The sequence below is a fragment of the Alexandromys fortis genome, unplaced genomic scaffold (genome assembly GCF_014885135.2).
Source record: "Alexandromys fortis isolate MF-2015 unplaced genomic scaffold, M_Fortis_MF-2015_v1.1 scaffold_400, whole genome shotgun sequence".
Taxonomy (NCBI): domain Eukaryota; kingdom Metazoa; phylum Chordata; class Mammalia; order Rodentia; family Cricetidae; genus Alexandromys; species Alexandromys fortis.
Genome location: NW_026068322.1, coordinates 59,995 through 77,025, shown reverse-complemented (window position 1 = coordinate 77,025; position 17,031 = coordinate 59,995). Strand labels below are relative to the sequence as shown.

Here is a 17,031-nt window from a genome sequence, read left to right as displayed (position 1 = left end):
AATCATTAATAGTAGTTAAGCTTGTAGTTATGTTAGTTAAGATTTTCTAGATGTGCATAGATATATTTTAGATAGGCATTCTTCATATCTTTCAAAGGCTAGAGAATATGGCATTTTACATGTTTTAATAACTTAGGACTTTTCATGACAATGAGACACTCTGCTCCTGGCAGCACCAATCTACTTCAAGAGGAAGATGGGCATCGAAGAGGATCCTTATGGAGTTTGATAGCCATTTGGGCAAGAAACTGCTCTTGCCTGGACTATTGCATAAACTGGACACAGAGAACCCGCAGAGAGAGGACTGCTGAACTTGCCTAAAGGTGAGATGATCTTTCGGGGTTCCTGATTCATGAAAGAGTCTGCAAGACATTCTTCAGGACAAGCAGATAGTGACTGCCTTTGAAATTTCCTGCTTTGTGGAAATGTCTGCTGGAAACTATGGGCCTGTAGGCCGAAGATGGATGCCCCAACGGTACAGAGGAACTTTGGGTGACTGTCCAGGCAGCGAGATGTCTCTGTCATTTCTAGAGCTTTGGATGTTAAGTTAAAGCCTTCTTTTTTTTTGTTTAAACAGAAAAAGGGGAAGTGATGTGGGAGTGTCATATATCAATCTGTTGATTTCATTGGTTAAGTTATAATAAACCAGCTGCTTGGCCTCATGGCTGGAACATAGATGGGAGGAGTAAACAGAATAGAATTCTGGGCGGAAGAGGAAGTGAGGTCAGACTCTGCTCTGCTTCCGGAGAGACCCGACAGCTCTGCTGGAGCAGAGACGCCATGCTCAGCTCTCCCAGGCAGCTGCAACCCACGATGGACTTAGGCTAGAATCTTCCCGGTAAGCGCACCTTGGGGTGCTTACACACACCATTAGAAATGGGCTAGTCCAGGTGCGAGAATTGGCCTGTAAGGGCTAGAGTTCATGGGCCAGGCAGTGTTTGAAAGAATACAGTTTCCGTGTAATTATTTCGGGCATAAGCTAGCCATGCGGGCGGCCGGGTGCCGGGGACGCAGCCCTGCCGCTCCTATTTCAACAATACCATATAGTTATCCTCTTGGCTATGGGAAGTAGACAAAATTGCCGGGGAGAAAATTGGGATCTTGGGGGTGAGGTGTGATGGGGATAAAGGGTGATGGGGAGAGAAACGTAAGAAGGGAAGGATTGGGGGAACTTGGGGAAACAGGATGGTTGGGATAAAGGAAGGGTGGACATGGGAGCAGGGAAGTATATATCTTAATTAAGGGAGCCACCTTAGGGTTGGCAAGAGACTTGAACCTAGAGGGGCTCCCAGGTGCCCAGGGCGATGTCCCCAGTTAGTTCCTTGTGGAGCTGAGGAGACGGAACCTGAAATGGCCCTCACTATCCTATAGCAATACTGATTAACAGAGATGTTTCTGTTCAAGCTCACACTGGAGTTCTCTCACTGTGTGTCTGGCACAGTAATACCTGGCTGTGTTAGAAGTTTGCAGACTGTTCAGTTTTATGAATACATAGCTCTTGGAGGTATAGTGATATTTTATTTGTGATCTAACAAATAAAGCTTCCTGAAGACCAGAGTGCAGAACTAAATCACTAGATAGCCATAGATGTCAGGCAATGGTGTCACACACCTTTAAATCCAGCACTAGGAAGACAGAGGTGGACAGATCTCTGTGAGTGCAATGCTACACTGGGATACAAGAGATTGAATCTGTGTAAAACAGAAATGGAGCTTATACAAAGGCAATCCCAGGACCTGGAATCATATGCCGTTAATCCCAGCTCTAGGGTAGCAGAGACTGGCTTGACCTGGCTGGGCAGAGAGAGAAATATAAAACAGGAGGAGACAAGAGCTCAGATCCAGTCTGAGGTTTCAGTCTGAGAGGCAGTCTGAGGTTTTGGAGAGGCAGCATTCAGTCAGAGGCTTTGTAGAGACAGGATCTTCCCCATTTGTTCTGAGCATTGGTAGAGGTGAGAACTCTCTAGTGGCTGAATACTCTTCTTTTCTAATCCTTCAGTTGTCGCCCCTGGTAGCTGACTCAGGATTTTTATCTTTAAGTACAATTAGAATTCTTGCCACAGGAGGTGTCCCTGCTGATGTTGACTTAGGATTTGAGATCAGAATTATAATGTGTGCTTCCACCACTCCAGATTCTTCACATCCACTTCAGACACTTTCTTGGGGGTTGACAGACCCAGTTTACACCATAACTGTACAATGAGAATCTACAGAGAGTTCAGGTGAGGGACAGGGTCTGTGAGGGCTGTAATACACCAGTTCCTTACTCCTTCAGCTGTGCCTGAGACAGGGAACCAGGGAACAGGCACAATCATTATGATACATGCATCCCACAGATGATATGCCTGGGTCTCTTTTCTGAAACCCTGAAACACGTAAGGCTTGGAAATGTCACCAGGCAGAAGAGCAGCGCCAGGACTCCCATGCCCTACTGGAGGCCCTAGTGGGAAGGAGATGGGGCTTCTCTTCTAAGCCTGGAATTTTAGTCTGAGTATGAAGGCTGCTTTGCATTGTGGGAAATTGCTGAGAGGATAAAAGGAAGCACACGTCATGGTTTATACTTTTTCCTCAGGTTTCTTAGAATTGCCCTTGAGTTTCTTAGATGACCTGGAGATAAAAAATGAGTAACTTGCTGAGAGGATAAAAGGAAGCACAGGTCATGGTTTATACTTTTTCCTCAGGTTTCTTAGAATTGTCCTTGAGTTTCTTAGATGACCTGGAGATAAAAAATGAGTAACATGTTTTGACACTGAATCCCCACTGGCATATAAATAGGAAATTGTATGATCTTGTGCAGACCTTAGATGCAAAACATTAAGCGACTCTACATTCATGCCGTGCAGATAACAGGGGATATCATATCCTCAGTGCATATTCCTGTAAATCCCAGCGGAGTGTTTAAATGGAATTTAGTCATAAGATTTACTTCAGCCTCTTTCTGATGTGAAATCAGGATTAAGGAACATTTAGTACACATTATTATTTTTTTTTGCAATGGATTCAGAAACAAAGTTGCTCATGTTCTTTTTCTCTTATTTTGTTATTACAGTTATTACCCTCTTTAGCCAAGTGGTAGTGACTCATGCCTTGAATCTCAGCAGAGGCAGAGGCAGGAGGATCTCAGAGTTCAAGGCCAGCCTGGTCTACAGAGAAACCCTGTCTCAAAAAACAACAACTGCATAATACTAGGCTCACCACACACCTCCTAATCCCTGTTAAGTAGCCCTACTACCTCATGACCAAGAATTCAAATACATGAGCCTGTTAGTACATATTATTATTTATTTTTTTTTGTCTAAGAGGAGATTCAAGGGATTGATTTTCATGCACATAAGTGGTCTCAGGGATACCACACCTGGATATTTCTTAGTTCCTATTTTCTGTTTGTCTGTGTCTCTGACACTATGCACTTCTTAATTTACTTTCTTTTCTTCTTATCACTGGAAGCACATTGCAAAAGCAGGTTCCTAAATATGATTGTTGTATTGGTGAGGGATGGAGAGGCAGCTCTTCATGACACCTTGTAAAAAGCAGTTACATAGAACCAGTCTTCATGGTTATGTTACCTGAAGCAATAAAAATACAGAGAACCCTAAGTGATGACAAGAAGTGGAGAGCAGGACTTGCTTGAACAATAGAAACTGTTTGTCTTGTGGTGAAGATCACCATAGAGAAAGGGGATTTAGGGCTTTTCTCCATGCCTTGGTAATATAAATCATCAGGGAATGGCAGAGAATAGCTCAAAACAATCTGTTCAGGAAATCCCCGGGAATATCCACCAATTCTTTCACATTGAGCACCCCGCATGTTGTGTTCCTTTTCCCTCTGTTCATATTCTGTATGTGAGTAGCAGTGGTGGAGACAGGTCTTAACATTGTGGAGCTGCCATCCTCTGCAAGCTCTGATTGGCACCTGCCAATAGAAGTTCTCCCGCACTTGTTCAGGATGCTCAGTTTGTTAGAAGAACATTTTCAGACATTATGCTCAGTGTGACTCATCTTTGGTTTATCTGATTTTTCATTGTGCTTTTTGGATTTTGTAAAAGATCACAAGAATAATTGTAGGTTTTTCATAGCATCCTGGAGAACTGGTATGTGACATCTTAGTCAAGAATATTGTTCTTTGTTTACATCATACAGTGTTTGTGTCCACATTTTGTTCTCTTATGCTTCTAGTGGTTCCCTTTCTATGGAACTTTCCAGGAGGAATTACAAAAAAAAAGTATTCAAATGGAATGCCTTTAGGGTAAAACTGCACATTACTCACAATTATCTTCAATTTGAGAGGTGCATCTCTATACTTGAGTTTGTTTAGTCATTTAGTCAGTCATGTCCAGTGGACGTTCAGTTAATGATTCCTGTTACAATGTCAGTACGATATTTTATATTCTTATGATGGTTAGAACTTTCTCAAATTAGAAAAAGCTGTGATAATATGGAAATTGCAAACCTCAGTTGGAAGAAAAGGCTCCTACAAGATTGGACAGTAGGCAAGTCTCTAGCAATATTTTAGAAATATTGGAATGGTGTGATTTCCTTTATATTTTTGAGGAAGGAACTGTAAAATATTTCATTTGAAACAGGAAAAGAGAACTTATTGCTGAAGCCGAAATTTTATGAAGATTTAGACAAAATAAAACTTTTTTAAGCTCATCTATTAATTGGTCATTCCTACTACCCTCTTTCCTCTGCTACTCACTTCTGAGGACCCTTTTTGGCCCTTCCTACTCTCATATCTCTTCTTTCCTTTCTTTCTTCCCCTCTCTTCCTGCCTCCCTGCTAAACTTCTGCTTCTTCATTTCCTCTCTCCTCTTCCCTCTCACTCTCTCCAACATCCTCTGTTCTATACTTCCTTCCATTTCCTTTTTTTCTGGCTATATGCAGCACGCTGTTTCTGCAATATGTGCATAATTGTTATGGCTACACTGTACCTAAAAGGCAGCACCCTACTCTATCACATTCCTCCAGCAGTCTTGTGCTACCTTTCTTGGCTTTCATAACACATATGTTTGTTTTCAGGTGAGTATTCAGAGGTCACTCATTTTCAGTACTAGGGCAGTCATGGTTACATATTTTCATGTCACACACTTCAGAAAGAGGCTTCACTGACCAAGTCTTAGAAAAGCACCGATGTATTGGTACAAATATAGAAGAGAGTGCAAGCATATGCTCCTTGACCATATACCGTTAGTGAATTTTCTCATAACACTGTGACCTTTGCACTGTTGATTTTTGAACAATTTCTGTGTTCTAATTTTAAAAATGTTACAAAGTTTTAATTTTGAAGCTTGATTATTCAGTAGAAAATATTGAGGCTCTCAGGTGGGTATGGCATGTACAGTTCCTCTCCCCTACATGCTGAACCATTTAATTGGCTTGGATTTGTACATATATTGTACAGGAACCCATAACAATTCAAGTGTGTACTGACCATGTGATGTCAGACATAACCATCTCACAGAAATCCTCCACATTTTATGGTACTTTCATTCTTTCAACCCACTCATCAGTGATGCCCCTTGTGCCTTGTGTGAGGAATATGGAGGAGTAAGAAAGTGGGGGATGCAGGAGTTTGGATATAGACATTCTGTCTATGGACAAACACTCACACAGTTGTCTGTTGTCAGAAGGGAACAGTCTTGGACTCTCTGCATTCAATGAGGGTTACTGTTGGCTGGAGACTCATTTTATTTGCAGGTGTAGCTACTAGTTATTTGTCTTGTAAACACCCTTGGGCATATGATCAATAATATTTGGATTTGTTGAGTTATAAAAAGAGAACACGAATTTGGGAGGAAAATATGTTGGGAGGGCCAAGGAGAAAGAATTGGAAGGAAAAAGTTGAGTGAGAATATGGCCAAGATACTTTGAAATTGTGTATGAGTTCTCAAAAAATATGAAAAAATCTTTTCAAAATAGTATAGTATATTTAAATTCCATCACTGTAGAACATTAAAGGCCTCCTAAACCAATGTTGTGAGGAGCAGCTGGCTCACCAGAAGTGTCTTCCTATCCTCACAAATTGAAATCCTTTAAATCTGTACTGTGTCCATAAATGCTGAAGACATCCCTATCTCACTGGTTTTTCTTCAACAGACTCTGACAGTGTAACTCCTTTTGTTGAACACATCCTCAACTTCTCATGGAATCTGCACTACAATGAAGCACCAGTAAGGTCCAATTCTCGGGGAAGAATTCCCAATGGCTCTTGTGCTTTGAAGACAATTCCTTTAAACACTTCCTAGAACTCCAGGAAATGCACAGACTCTAAGGAATGTTCTGCTCACTTTCTTTCCTTTTTTTCTGTCAATATTTTTTTATGATACTCAAAAGTGCTACTTCTTCCTCCCGTATCTATGATTCTTTCCAAATGAAGCAAGCAAGGTTTCTTTCTTTCTTTCTTTCTTTCTTTCTTTCTTTCTTTCTTTCTTTCTTTCTTTCTTTCTTCCTTCCTTCCTTCCTTCCTTCCTTTCTCTTTCTTTCTTTCTTTCTTCCTTCCTTCCTTCCTTCCTTCCTTCCTTCCTTCCTTCCTTCCTTACTTTCTTTCCTCCCTTTTTATTATTTTTGTTACAAATGAACACATATCAAATACATATATTCGCTTTTGAAAAGATCAATTTTCTTCAGCAAAGATATGAATAATGTGTATCATATTTTATTAAAATATCTTAATGATTAGATTAAGGACTTGAGCCTATAGTTCCTGTGTAGACACCACACAGTCCATCCTCATGGAAACAGATATGAAGTGAAGGTGTGTGTAAGCAAAAACCTAAGGGAGAGAATGAATTTATGTTACAAGGAAAATTCTTTAGTGCTGGTAAAGTCAGTGGTCTGTACTGAAAACGCATACACATAAATATATAAAAGGAAAGGTGTAAAAAATATTCCCACACAGAGCTCCTAGCATCACAGAAGGCCCTGCATATTCCAACCAACAGAATGATACAATAGCTGTCTTAGAAAGGGAGGTGAAGCACAAAGATGCCTTATCCGGTGAGTAGGATAATTACATGAGACTCAGCTGCTATCACCAGCTGCATTGTTCCCCTAGTCTCCATGCTGGAGCCTTCTCAGGATCAGTGACTTTCTTCACAAGTTATCACAAGATAGACAGTGTGTTTAGTGTTTGGTCTGATGTGCGCACATTGTGTGAGGACTATGTTGAGTGTAAAGCTTTCCAAGATTCATGAGTCACTGATCATGCCTGACCTTTCTTTTCAACTTGAATCCTTTCCTGTTTCAACCACAAAAACCAACAAAGGCTCTGACTGTATCTAGGGAAGCACACTTTTTAGAGTTCTAAATTATTTCACCACCTGATCCCATTGCCCACTGTAGAGCCAGTTCTTATCTGTGTGAGGGTCTCCATCTCTTTTTGGTCAGAGTACACACACACACACACACACACACACACACACACACACACACACACATATATATATATATCACAGTTTAAATTACTTTTTTTATATTTGACAAATTCAGATATGTCTACACACCACACTTGTGGAAAGATTTTCTGGGTGATGTGCAGAGGCAGCGCAGACAGATGGAGTCCAGCCCTTCACGTCCCCCTGCTCTTGTTCATGGTGACTTTGATCCGCCTGATTTCTCTCTGCTCCCTTCTGCTCATAAGGGTGCCCTGCAGGGAGGCTTGTGTCTAGGTTTCTGCTTTTTCTCCTAAATGTGAATTTTCACACAGAAATACTTGGTTTATCATAGAATTTCAGACTATCCATTATGAGGTACAGAGTATTCTTATAATTGTCTCCAGGGATGGTCAATTGGTCCTTGACAGAATTTGGATATTTTATTGAGCCACCAGTCTTCCATGTATAATATCCTTTCTAGTTCCTTTCCTGGAGTGTGGAAGATCCAGTGCATATAGTAATCCCTGAAGGTGAATTTAGAGGCACACAGTGTACTTACGGGGTTGCCCCAGGCTGCAATCCTCCTCCAGACACCACTAGCTGCATCTCTCACAGGACACGGGAAAACACCACGGTTCTGCTCAGTAAACTGTTATGCATGTCCACTTTCCCTCTCACTCAAATCCACTTACAAACTCAGCATCTTTTCTTTTCCTAAATTGCTTTGCAAAAGAACAAGAAGAAAAACCCAATTCATCCTCAATTGCATGGCAAATGGTCTATGTTCAGTGACCACTGAATGGACAGACCTGGAAATTTTAGACTGGGCAACTCTTCCAGAGCTGCAGGGTTAGGTCTGGGCTGCTTTTTCTGAGCAAAATATGGTCCTGTTTGTATTCTGCTGCTAATTGTGTTTTCTTAATCTGGGCTCAAAAGGGGGGCTATACTAAAGGCAGACTTCATATTCATGGTGGGTCCTGTAACAATGATAGGATTCAGGAAACCCTAGCCAGTAATGTGGTTGTGTCCTGAACATATTCAACACTCAAACATCCAAGGCTCATTTATACCATTATGGCTCCTAGATAACTGAGTTACATGTTTTCAGTTCAGCAAGGAAGACTTGTTCTCAGAAAATCATGTTGACAATTATTGAAAGCACTATACTATAATTTTTCTTAAGAAGAAAACTTGAGGCATAGGAGCATTATTTTCTGTAACTCTTCTCTAGAAATTAAGGGAGGGCAAAGGTTTTCCTGTGTTCCTTCCCACACTTTTGGCATTTCAAATTGCCCCCTTGAGAAATATCAGGATGAATTTTCCCATGTCATGACTTGAGTTTATTAAATTCTCAGGTATTTGACTAACACTCTATTGTATCTGGTGTTTTCAGACTATGTAGAATCCTATGGTCTATCTGGTGGTCCATATGACCTCAGGTGTAGCCACATCAGGAGTCTCCTTCTTCATCAGACACATGCATCTGTCCTTGTATGTACAATCTTAGTTGTATAGAAGACACCAAGGAGGAAGAAAAACTTCACAATATATTTAGTCATTAATATATCAGTAAATCAGCCTGCAGCTAACTGAAGATCAGTGAGTGACACTGGTTGCATTGTCCTCACAGTCTCAATGATGGAGCCTCACACACATTTTATTACCAGTTCCACACCTGTGTCTGATGTGCAAATGTTATGTGAGAATGAAGGTGAGGGTGAAGGTCATTAGCGTTCTTGGGTCTGTGATTATGCCTGATTTTCTTCTTTGCTCTAAATTGAATCCCAGTGTTCTCATTATGGTAAATATTGAGACTGCCTTGAGTCTAGTACCAGACTATTTCCAGAGACTTTGCCCCTTTCAGGATCTGATACCAGTCTCCATTCAGAATCACTTCCTCTTTTTGTGATGCTCTGATCAGAGGATAGCATGTATTTATAAAAGTAAGTTCTGTCATTCAGATTCTTGCCACACAAAAATCCCTGAATGGGATATATACTTCTAGTTGTCCATAAGTACAAAAAGCTTGGCATGGCAAACAACACCTCTAAGATGTAGAGACACTGTTATCAATTTGGAACACTGGTCACCAAGTATAGCCACTTGGTAAGATCTGGGGCCAATGGAATATTTGCCTCAAACATATGGTGTTGGCTGGTTGAGCAAAACATTTCATATCATCGTGTATAGAATTATACATATGCACACATACACACTAACACAAAACGTACAAACGCACAAAGACCCACTGACACAGTCCAACATCCCAACAAACACAAAAAATACAGATAGATAGGTAGATAGATAGATAGATAGATAGATAGATAGATAGATAGATAGATGAGGGAGAGAGAGAGAGACAGAGAGAGAAGAAAAAAGGGAGCGAGGGAGAAAGGAAGAGTGAGAGAGACAAACATAATAAAAAAATCACAGCACATCACAATGAAAAACATAAATTTGAATAATTTTTTTACACTTCAAGGATTACTATAGATTATATCTGTAGAGAGAATCTTTAAGTGTGATTTGGAGAGTCAGCCCAGACACAGAAGAGTACAGCCTTTTATGCTTCTCTGGACAAGCTCTTACTTGACCCAGATCTCTGGGTGTTCTCCGCGCCCCTTGCTGGTCATAAGCACCCTGGAGGGAGGTCTGTGTCTGATCTCATAGTAAATTACATCAATATGAATACGGTGCAGTAATACATGGCTGTGTCCTCAGGCCTCATACCGCTCATTTCCAGGTACAGGGTGTTGGCATTGTCTCTGGAGATGGTGAGTCGGCCTTTTACAGCACCAGAATTTTCGAAAGTGGTGATAGTCACTACGATCACCACTGATATCTGCAACCCATTCCAGGCGTTTCCCTGGAGCCTGGAGGACCCAGCTCATGTTATAATCATGGAAGGCGAATCCAGAGGCTGCACAGAAGAGTTTTAAGGACCTTTCGGGCTGCACTAAGCCTCCTCCAGACTCCACCAGCTGCACCTCACACTGGCCACCTGAAAACACAGAGAATGCTGATTAGAAGACTGTCACTGAACCTATTTTTTTCTTTCTCGTGTTGATACAGCACACACGGCATCTCCTTTTTATTAATTACCACTTAAAGTAATGACAAGAAAAGGCCAAATAAGCCACAAGTCCATGGTAAATGGCCTGTGTTCAGTGCTGATTCCTGAATGTGAGGACCTGGGAATTCAGGGCTGGGCTCCTCAGCTAGAGCTGCAGGGTCAGGGCAGGGCTGGTTTTCATGGGCACAGAGAAGCCTTATTTGCATGTCTTTCTGCTGTAGCAAGCTCTGGAGTTGGACCCTTGGGGGAAGACAGTGCTCAGAGAAGATATAAGGCATCAAAGACTGTTGTGATATGAGCGGTGGGGCTGCGTCCCCAGCACCCCAGCCGCCTGGCTAGCTTATGCCCCGAAATAACAACACACAAACTTTATTCATTTAAACACTGCTTGGCCCATTTCTATCTAGCATCTTCTAGGCTAATTCTTACATATTAATCTAGCCCATTTCTATTCATCTGTGTAGCACTGCTAGGTGCGCTTACTGGGAATATTCTAGCCTACATCCATCTTGGGTTGGAGCTTCATTGGGTCTGTCTGCCTCAGAGAGCAGAGCTATCTCATCTGCCAGGGAGAGCCGGGCATGGCTTCTCTGCTCCAGAGAGCAGAGCTGTCGAGTCTGAGCTCACTTCCTCTTCCTCCCAACATTCATTCTGTTTACTCCTCCCACCTATGTTTTAACCTATGAGGGCCAAGCAGTTCCTTTATTATTTAACCAATGAAATCAACAGATTGATATATGACACTCCCACATCACTTCCCCTTTTTCTGTTTAAACAAAAGAAAGGCTTTAACTTTAACATAACAAAATTACATATAACAAAACGGTTATCAAGTAAAAATTACAATAATCTTTATAATAACTAAGGAAAACTATAACTATAACTAACTATTCTTAACTCCATCAAAGACTCCAGAAAGATACAATATTACCTAAGCAAACAAGAAATAAGCAACTTTCAAACTCTAGAAATGATAGAGACATCTTGCTGCCTGGACAGTCACCCAAAGTTTCTCTATGCCATTGGGGCATCCATCTTCGGCCTACAGGCCCATAGTTTCCAGAGACATTTCCACGAACCAGGACATTTCAAAGGCAGTCAGTCACTATCTGCTTGTCCTACAGAATGTCTTGCAGACTCTTTCATGCACCAGGAACCCCGAAAGATCATCTCACCTTTAGGCAAGTTCAGCAGTCCTCTTTCTGTGGGTTTTTTGTGTCCAGTTTATGCAACAGTCCAGGCAAGAGCAGTTTCTTGCCCAAATGGCTATCAAACTCCATAAGCATCCTCTTCGATGCCCATCTTCTTCCTGAAGTAGATTGGTGCTGCCAGGAGCAGAGTATCTCATTGTCATGAAAAGCCCTAAGTTATTAAAACATTTAAAATGCCATATTCTGCAGTCTTTGAAAGATATGAAGAATTCCTATCTAAATGCAATATATCTCTATATATCTAGTAAATCTAACTAACATGACTACAAGCTTTACTATTATCGATGATTATCCATTAGCAACCTATATTTCCTATTATACATTACATTTTAAATGAACTACACAATCACAATACCTTAGTCAAGATCAGAAATACATATAACAAAATTGACCTTAAATTTAAATCACTAAAGCAAAATCCATATCAATGCAAATTATTCATATCTATATCAAAAGACCATGATGAAAGTTACAAAAACTGACATAGTAAGGAACCTCCATGTGACCTTTTACTTGTTAAGAATTAACCACACTTAACTAAGTTATCTTTCACGTATGTGATGAGAAGATGTTATGTTTCCACACTGTGGTATCTCCTTTATACATCTATATAATTTAAAAAGGCCACAAACGTTTTTGTTTCTATAAGGAGCTCTGTCTTTCCCAGTCGTTGGACTCGACAAGGCTTCTCCAGAATGGGGTTCTTGAACAGAGTCATGCCAGCCTGGAGAGGTTAACATAGCTCCTTCCTTGAGACAGGAGCACCTTGGAATTTTCTGTGTTTAACAAATTTATGAGACAATGCGGGGTCAGGCAATTAGAGGCTTACAGATGAGATAACCTTTGTCACTGCTGCTCTGCTTTTGGCCATGATGTTGACCACATCAGTATATTACATACTGGGACAATTTATAATTGTTCTGATGAAGGAATTGATGTAGGGATGGTGAATGTCTGTACAAGTTCAACCACCATCATACACACAGGTCCACCTTTAGCTGCAGCCATACACCACAACACACATACACACACAGAGTCACAGACATAGTCACAAATCCAATTACCCCCAAGTAGTCAAAATTTCTAATACAATGACACATTCAAACACAAACTCACTCAAACATACACACACGCACACAGACAGACAGACAGACAGACAGACACACCATCACACCCACATGTAGAATCATACATTTGCAGGCAAAGGGATTGAATTTCTTTCTTCCTGTCTTTTGACATGGTCAATCTGTTTGGCATGAACTCACAATATAGACCAAGCTAATATTGAACCATGAGAAATTCTCTTGGTACTATGTGTCTATTGACTGTATTAGAAGTATGCACTACAATTTCTGACCATCTCCTGCACATTTTGTAAAAATTCAAAATATTTTTACAGAAAAAAATTCTTATCATTATTTCCTTCTCTCATCACTTCCCAGGTCCTTCCTCTTTTCCAACTTTCCCAACCTCATAACAGGCAGACTTTTATGGTGATTTATGGGGTCAGCCTCATGGCATTCATCTTTGAACAGACAACAAATGCTTTAAAAGTCTAATTGACAATACATTTTATCATAGAAAAAATATTATATAATGCATGTATTTGTCTTATACTTTAAAATGTTTTATTAATGTGCACAAAATATAGCACCAAAATTCAGGACTGACGATATAGCTCAGGATTAATATACCTACATCCTAATTTGAGTAACTCAGTTGTATTCTAAGCACTTCATTATGAAGCTGGGTGTGATGGTTTATCCTGCATTCCCATAACTGGGGAGGTGGTGACAGAAAAGTCTCTGTGACTTGCCATCACACTATTTTATCTGAATCTCCAAGCTCCTGGTTCAGTGTGAGACTCTCTCAACAAATAAGGTAGATGTCAACTGAGGAATACTCCCAGGTTCAACTTATGATGTCCACAACAGTGTGCAAACATACACTGTGACAATTAGTGTTTCCATTAATTCAAACATTTCCCTACCCCTGTCTTGAACTTTGTAGCTCTTTAGAAGCAAATCATGGAAGCTGTAGACATAGGCTGACTTGCTTGTTATTCTGAAAAGTGGTATCCTCCAACAAATCGCCCTGCCAATGTGGTCAACTAAATTTGTATAAAACCCGAGAAAACTTGAAAGAAAGCCTAGACACAAAAGAACAGAGTTAAGCATGGTTAGGTAGTGGCATTATCTTGAGTTGGCTCTGATTGCTCAAAGCACGCAGAGGCATGGCTCTTTAAGAGATGTTTTCCTGATTTAGAGGGAGTAGAAAAACCTCAGCTTTTAAATGCAGGCTTTCTGGGCTGTACTGCTGGTGCAACCTGTGACTCTTTCTGGAGTTTTGGCTATGGAGCACTAAAATAGGCCACAGTGTTGGTCAGAGTGCTACATCATGCTTAATGGCAACATAGACTCGCTGTGTGGCTAAAAATGGGGCTGTGAGCATGGCTCTTAGAGACAGCCACCAGTTCCGCCATATTAGACTGGTCGGGGCAAGCAGGCAGTGCCAATTTTTCCTCTAGGAATGGCATAGCTTAAGTTCATAAGAAGTGCTTAGCTATTTAAGAAGTGCTCCTCGAAGTAAAGAATTACAGATATACAATAGGCCAGATTCCGACATAAAAGACCACTAGATGGGTCACAGTGTTGATTACATATAGGATTGGGAAAGAAAAGAAAAAGCATATAGAGAATTGAAAAATGTAATGTATGATTAAGAAATATGGGTCAATAGAGAGTTATCTATAATAGTCAAACTTATAGTCATGTTAGTTTCAGATGGATAGGAATCTTCAAATTTTTCAAAGATTTCAGAATATGACATTTTAAGTGGGCAAACAGAACCAACCAATACACAAATGCATTGGAATGTCCATATGAGAGTCACATGAAATAATTGTGCTAATCTGAACTGTGAGACATATTTCTTTAGTTTGTGAATGCCAAATGGAATCTAAGAATATCAGTGCTTTGGATTTGGGATTATAATAATTCTACCAGTCATGAGACTTTTCAAAGATAGAATGAGTGAATAATCAAATTCACCAATATCTATCAGTGAGACAAATCTTCATTAAATTCTCAAATGGTAAATATTAGATTTGATACACTTCTTTTTACAAAGTTTATCAGTGATGGTGTGATGACCATTCTCTGTATGAGAGCAACAAATGACAGAAGTGTTCTCACATTATGGTGAGAGCCTTGATCATTTTGATCATCTTGGCAGAGTCCTCATCCCATCAAATCAATGAGACCACTCCTTCTTTAATCACTAGATATAAGCCTGAGTTTTCCATTCTAACCTTCTTTCCCTGATGAGATGAAGTCATCTTAAACATAGCCCCCATTCAATGCACACTAGACTCGGATTTGTTTCTATTGTTTCTGTGTGGAGTGTCACACACATTTGGTGACTGTGTACTGGATAAACTTCATTGGCATTATCATTCATTGAGTGAAACTCTGCATTGACACTGAAGCAGAGACAGAACTGTGGGCATGGAATCCTTTGGGGCACTTGTGTCCCAAGGACTGCTTTCTCACATTGCTGAACTTCTTTATAAATAAATTCAGAAGCATAGAAACAATCAATTATCCCCAACATCTCCTACATCAGGAAGGTTTCTAGAACAAAAAGTCCTACCTCTCTTTCTCTTTTACCTTGAAGGATGCATATTTTCCTTATAGAAATACATATGCAATACATTTTTCATTTTGTCTCTCAGAATGTTTTATCAAGAAGTAATTTAATAAAGTTACTGAAAATGAGAACCATTTTCTATTTTCAGACATGAAGTAGCCAGGGAAGATCTGATAGAAGACCCTGATCCTGGGCTTTAACCAAAAAGACTACGTGCCATATCTGCAGGAGAATAAGCCATCTTAATTTGGGTTATTATTGTTGTGATAAAATATTATGAACACATAACCTGGGAAAGAAAGTGTTTATTTGACTACACTTCTACATTGCTAACAGAATCATAGGACAGGTAATCAAGCAATCTAGGAACCTGGAAACCCTTAGAGCTACTTTAGAGGATATCAGCACAGAATGTTGGAACTGTGTTACAAACATGATTGCTCTTTAGGGAAATGACAAATTGAAAGCACAGAAAAGCCTAAAAGCCTACTTACTTGAGGCTTCAGTGTTACAACCCAATGGCCAGTGTAGTTGTGGATCCTGCATAAGGTTCCCATATTTGGTTAATATATTGAAACTGAAGCTTTCAGACCATGTAGAATCCTCTGGTATAATTTGGGACCATATGAACTCAGAGTTTGATCACAGCAGGAGCCTTCTTCTTCTTCATCAGATACTTATTTCTATCCTTGACTCTGAATCTCTGGGAGCACAAAGGATATGAGAATAATAAACATATCCTAAATTTAGTTCATCACTCACAGATCTGAAAACTATAAACACAAAATTCTTGGACCATTCACTTTGGTCAAATATGTGCTTTTCATAGACTCTTGTGAACTGACAACCTGCTGATGCCTCCTTTCTTTCAATAGGATACTGTGAATAAAAGCCTGAAGGAACTGAGATGACCAGTGAAAATTAGTAGTGAGGTAAAAATTTGTGATTTATGTGAGTTAAGCATACATTCTGGGACTCCATTGTTCAGGGATTGATTGTCAAGATAGGGAAATGGGTCATATAATGAGGGTCTTTGTCTTGTGAACAGCTCAGGCAGCTTATGGGAACTATTTTGGATAGGGTGGGTACAAGAGTTGGTAAGTGCATTCTAGTTTAAGACAAATAAGGTTTGATCAAGAAAGTCTCCTGAAAATTTTTTATTTATTTATTTATTAAAGATTTCTGTCTCTTCCCCACCGCTGCCTCCCCTTTCCCTCACCCTCCCCCAATCAAGTCACCCTCCCTCGTCAGCCCAAAAAGCAATCAGGGTTCTCTGCCCTGTGGGAAGTCCAAGGACTACCCACCTCCATCCAGGTCTAGTAAGGTGAGCATCCAAGAAACTGCCTAGGCTCCCACGAAACCAATGGGTCCAGTAGAATCAAAAACCCGTTGCCATTGTTCTTGAGGTCTCAGTAGTCCTCCTTGTCCGCTATGTTCAGCGAGTCCAGTTTTGACCCAGGCTTTTTCAGACCCAGGCCAGCTGGCCTTTGTGAGTTCCTGATAGAACATCCCCATTGTCTCAGTGTATGGGTGCACCCCTCACGGTCCTGAGTTCCTTGCTTGTGCTCTCTCTCCTTCTGCTCCTGATTTGGACCTTGAGATTTCAGTCCGGTGCTCCAATGTGGGTCTCTGTCTCTGTCTCCTTTCATCGCCTGATGAAGTTTAATATTCAGGAGGATGCCTATATGATTTTCTTTGGGTTCTCCTTCTTATTTAGCTTCTCTAAGA

General features: G+C 40.4%; 1 pseudogene; it reads right to left on the bottom strand.

Moving 5' to 3' along the window:
- Positions 1–10,045: 10,045 nt before the first annotated feature.
- The window catches only part of LOC126495153 (Ig heavy chain V region 914-like), a 10,674-nt pseudogene continuing 3,688 nt past the window's right edge, over positions 10,046–17,031 (bottom strand).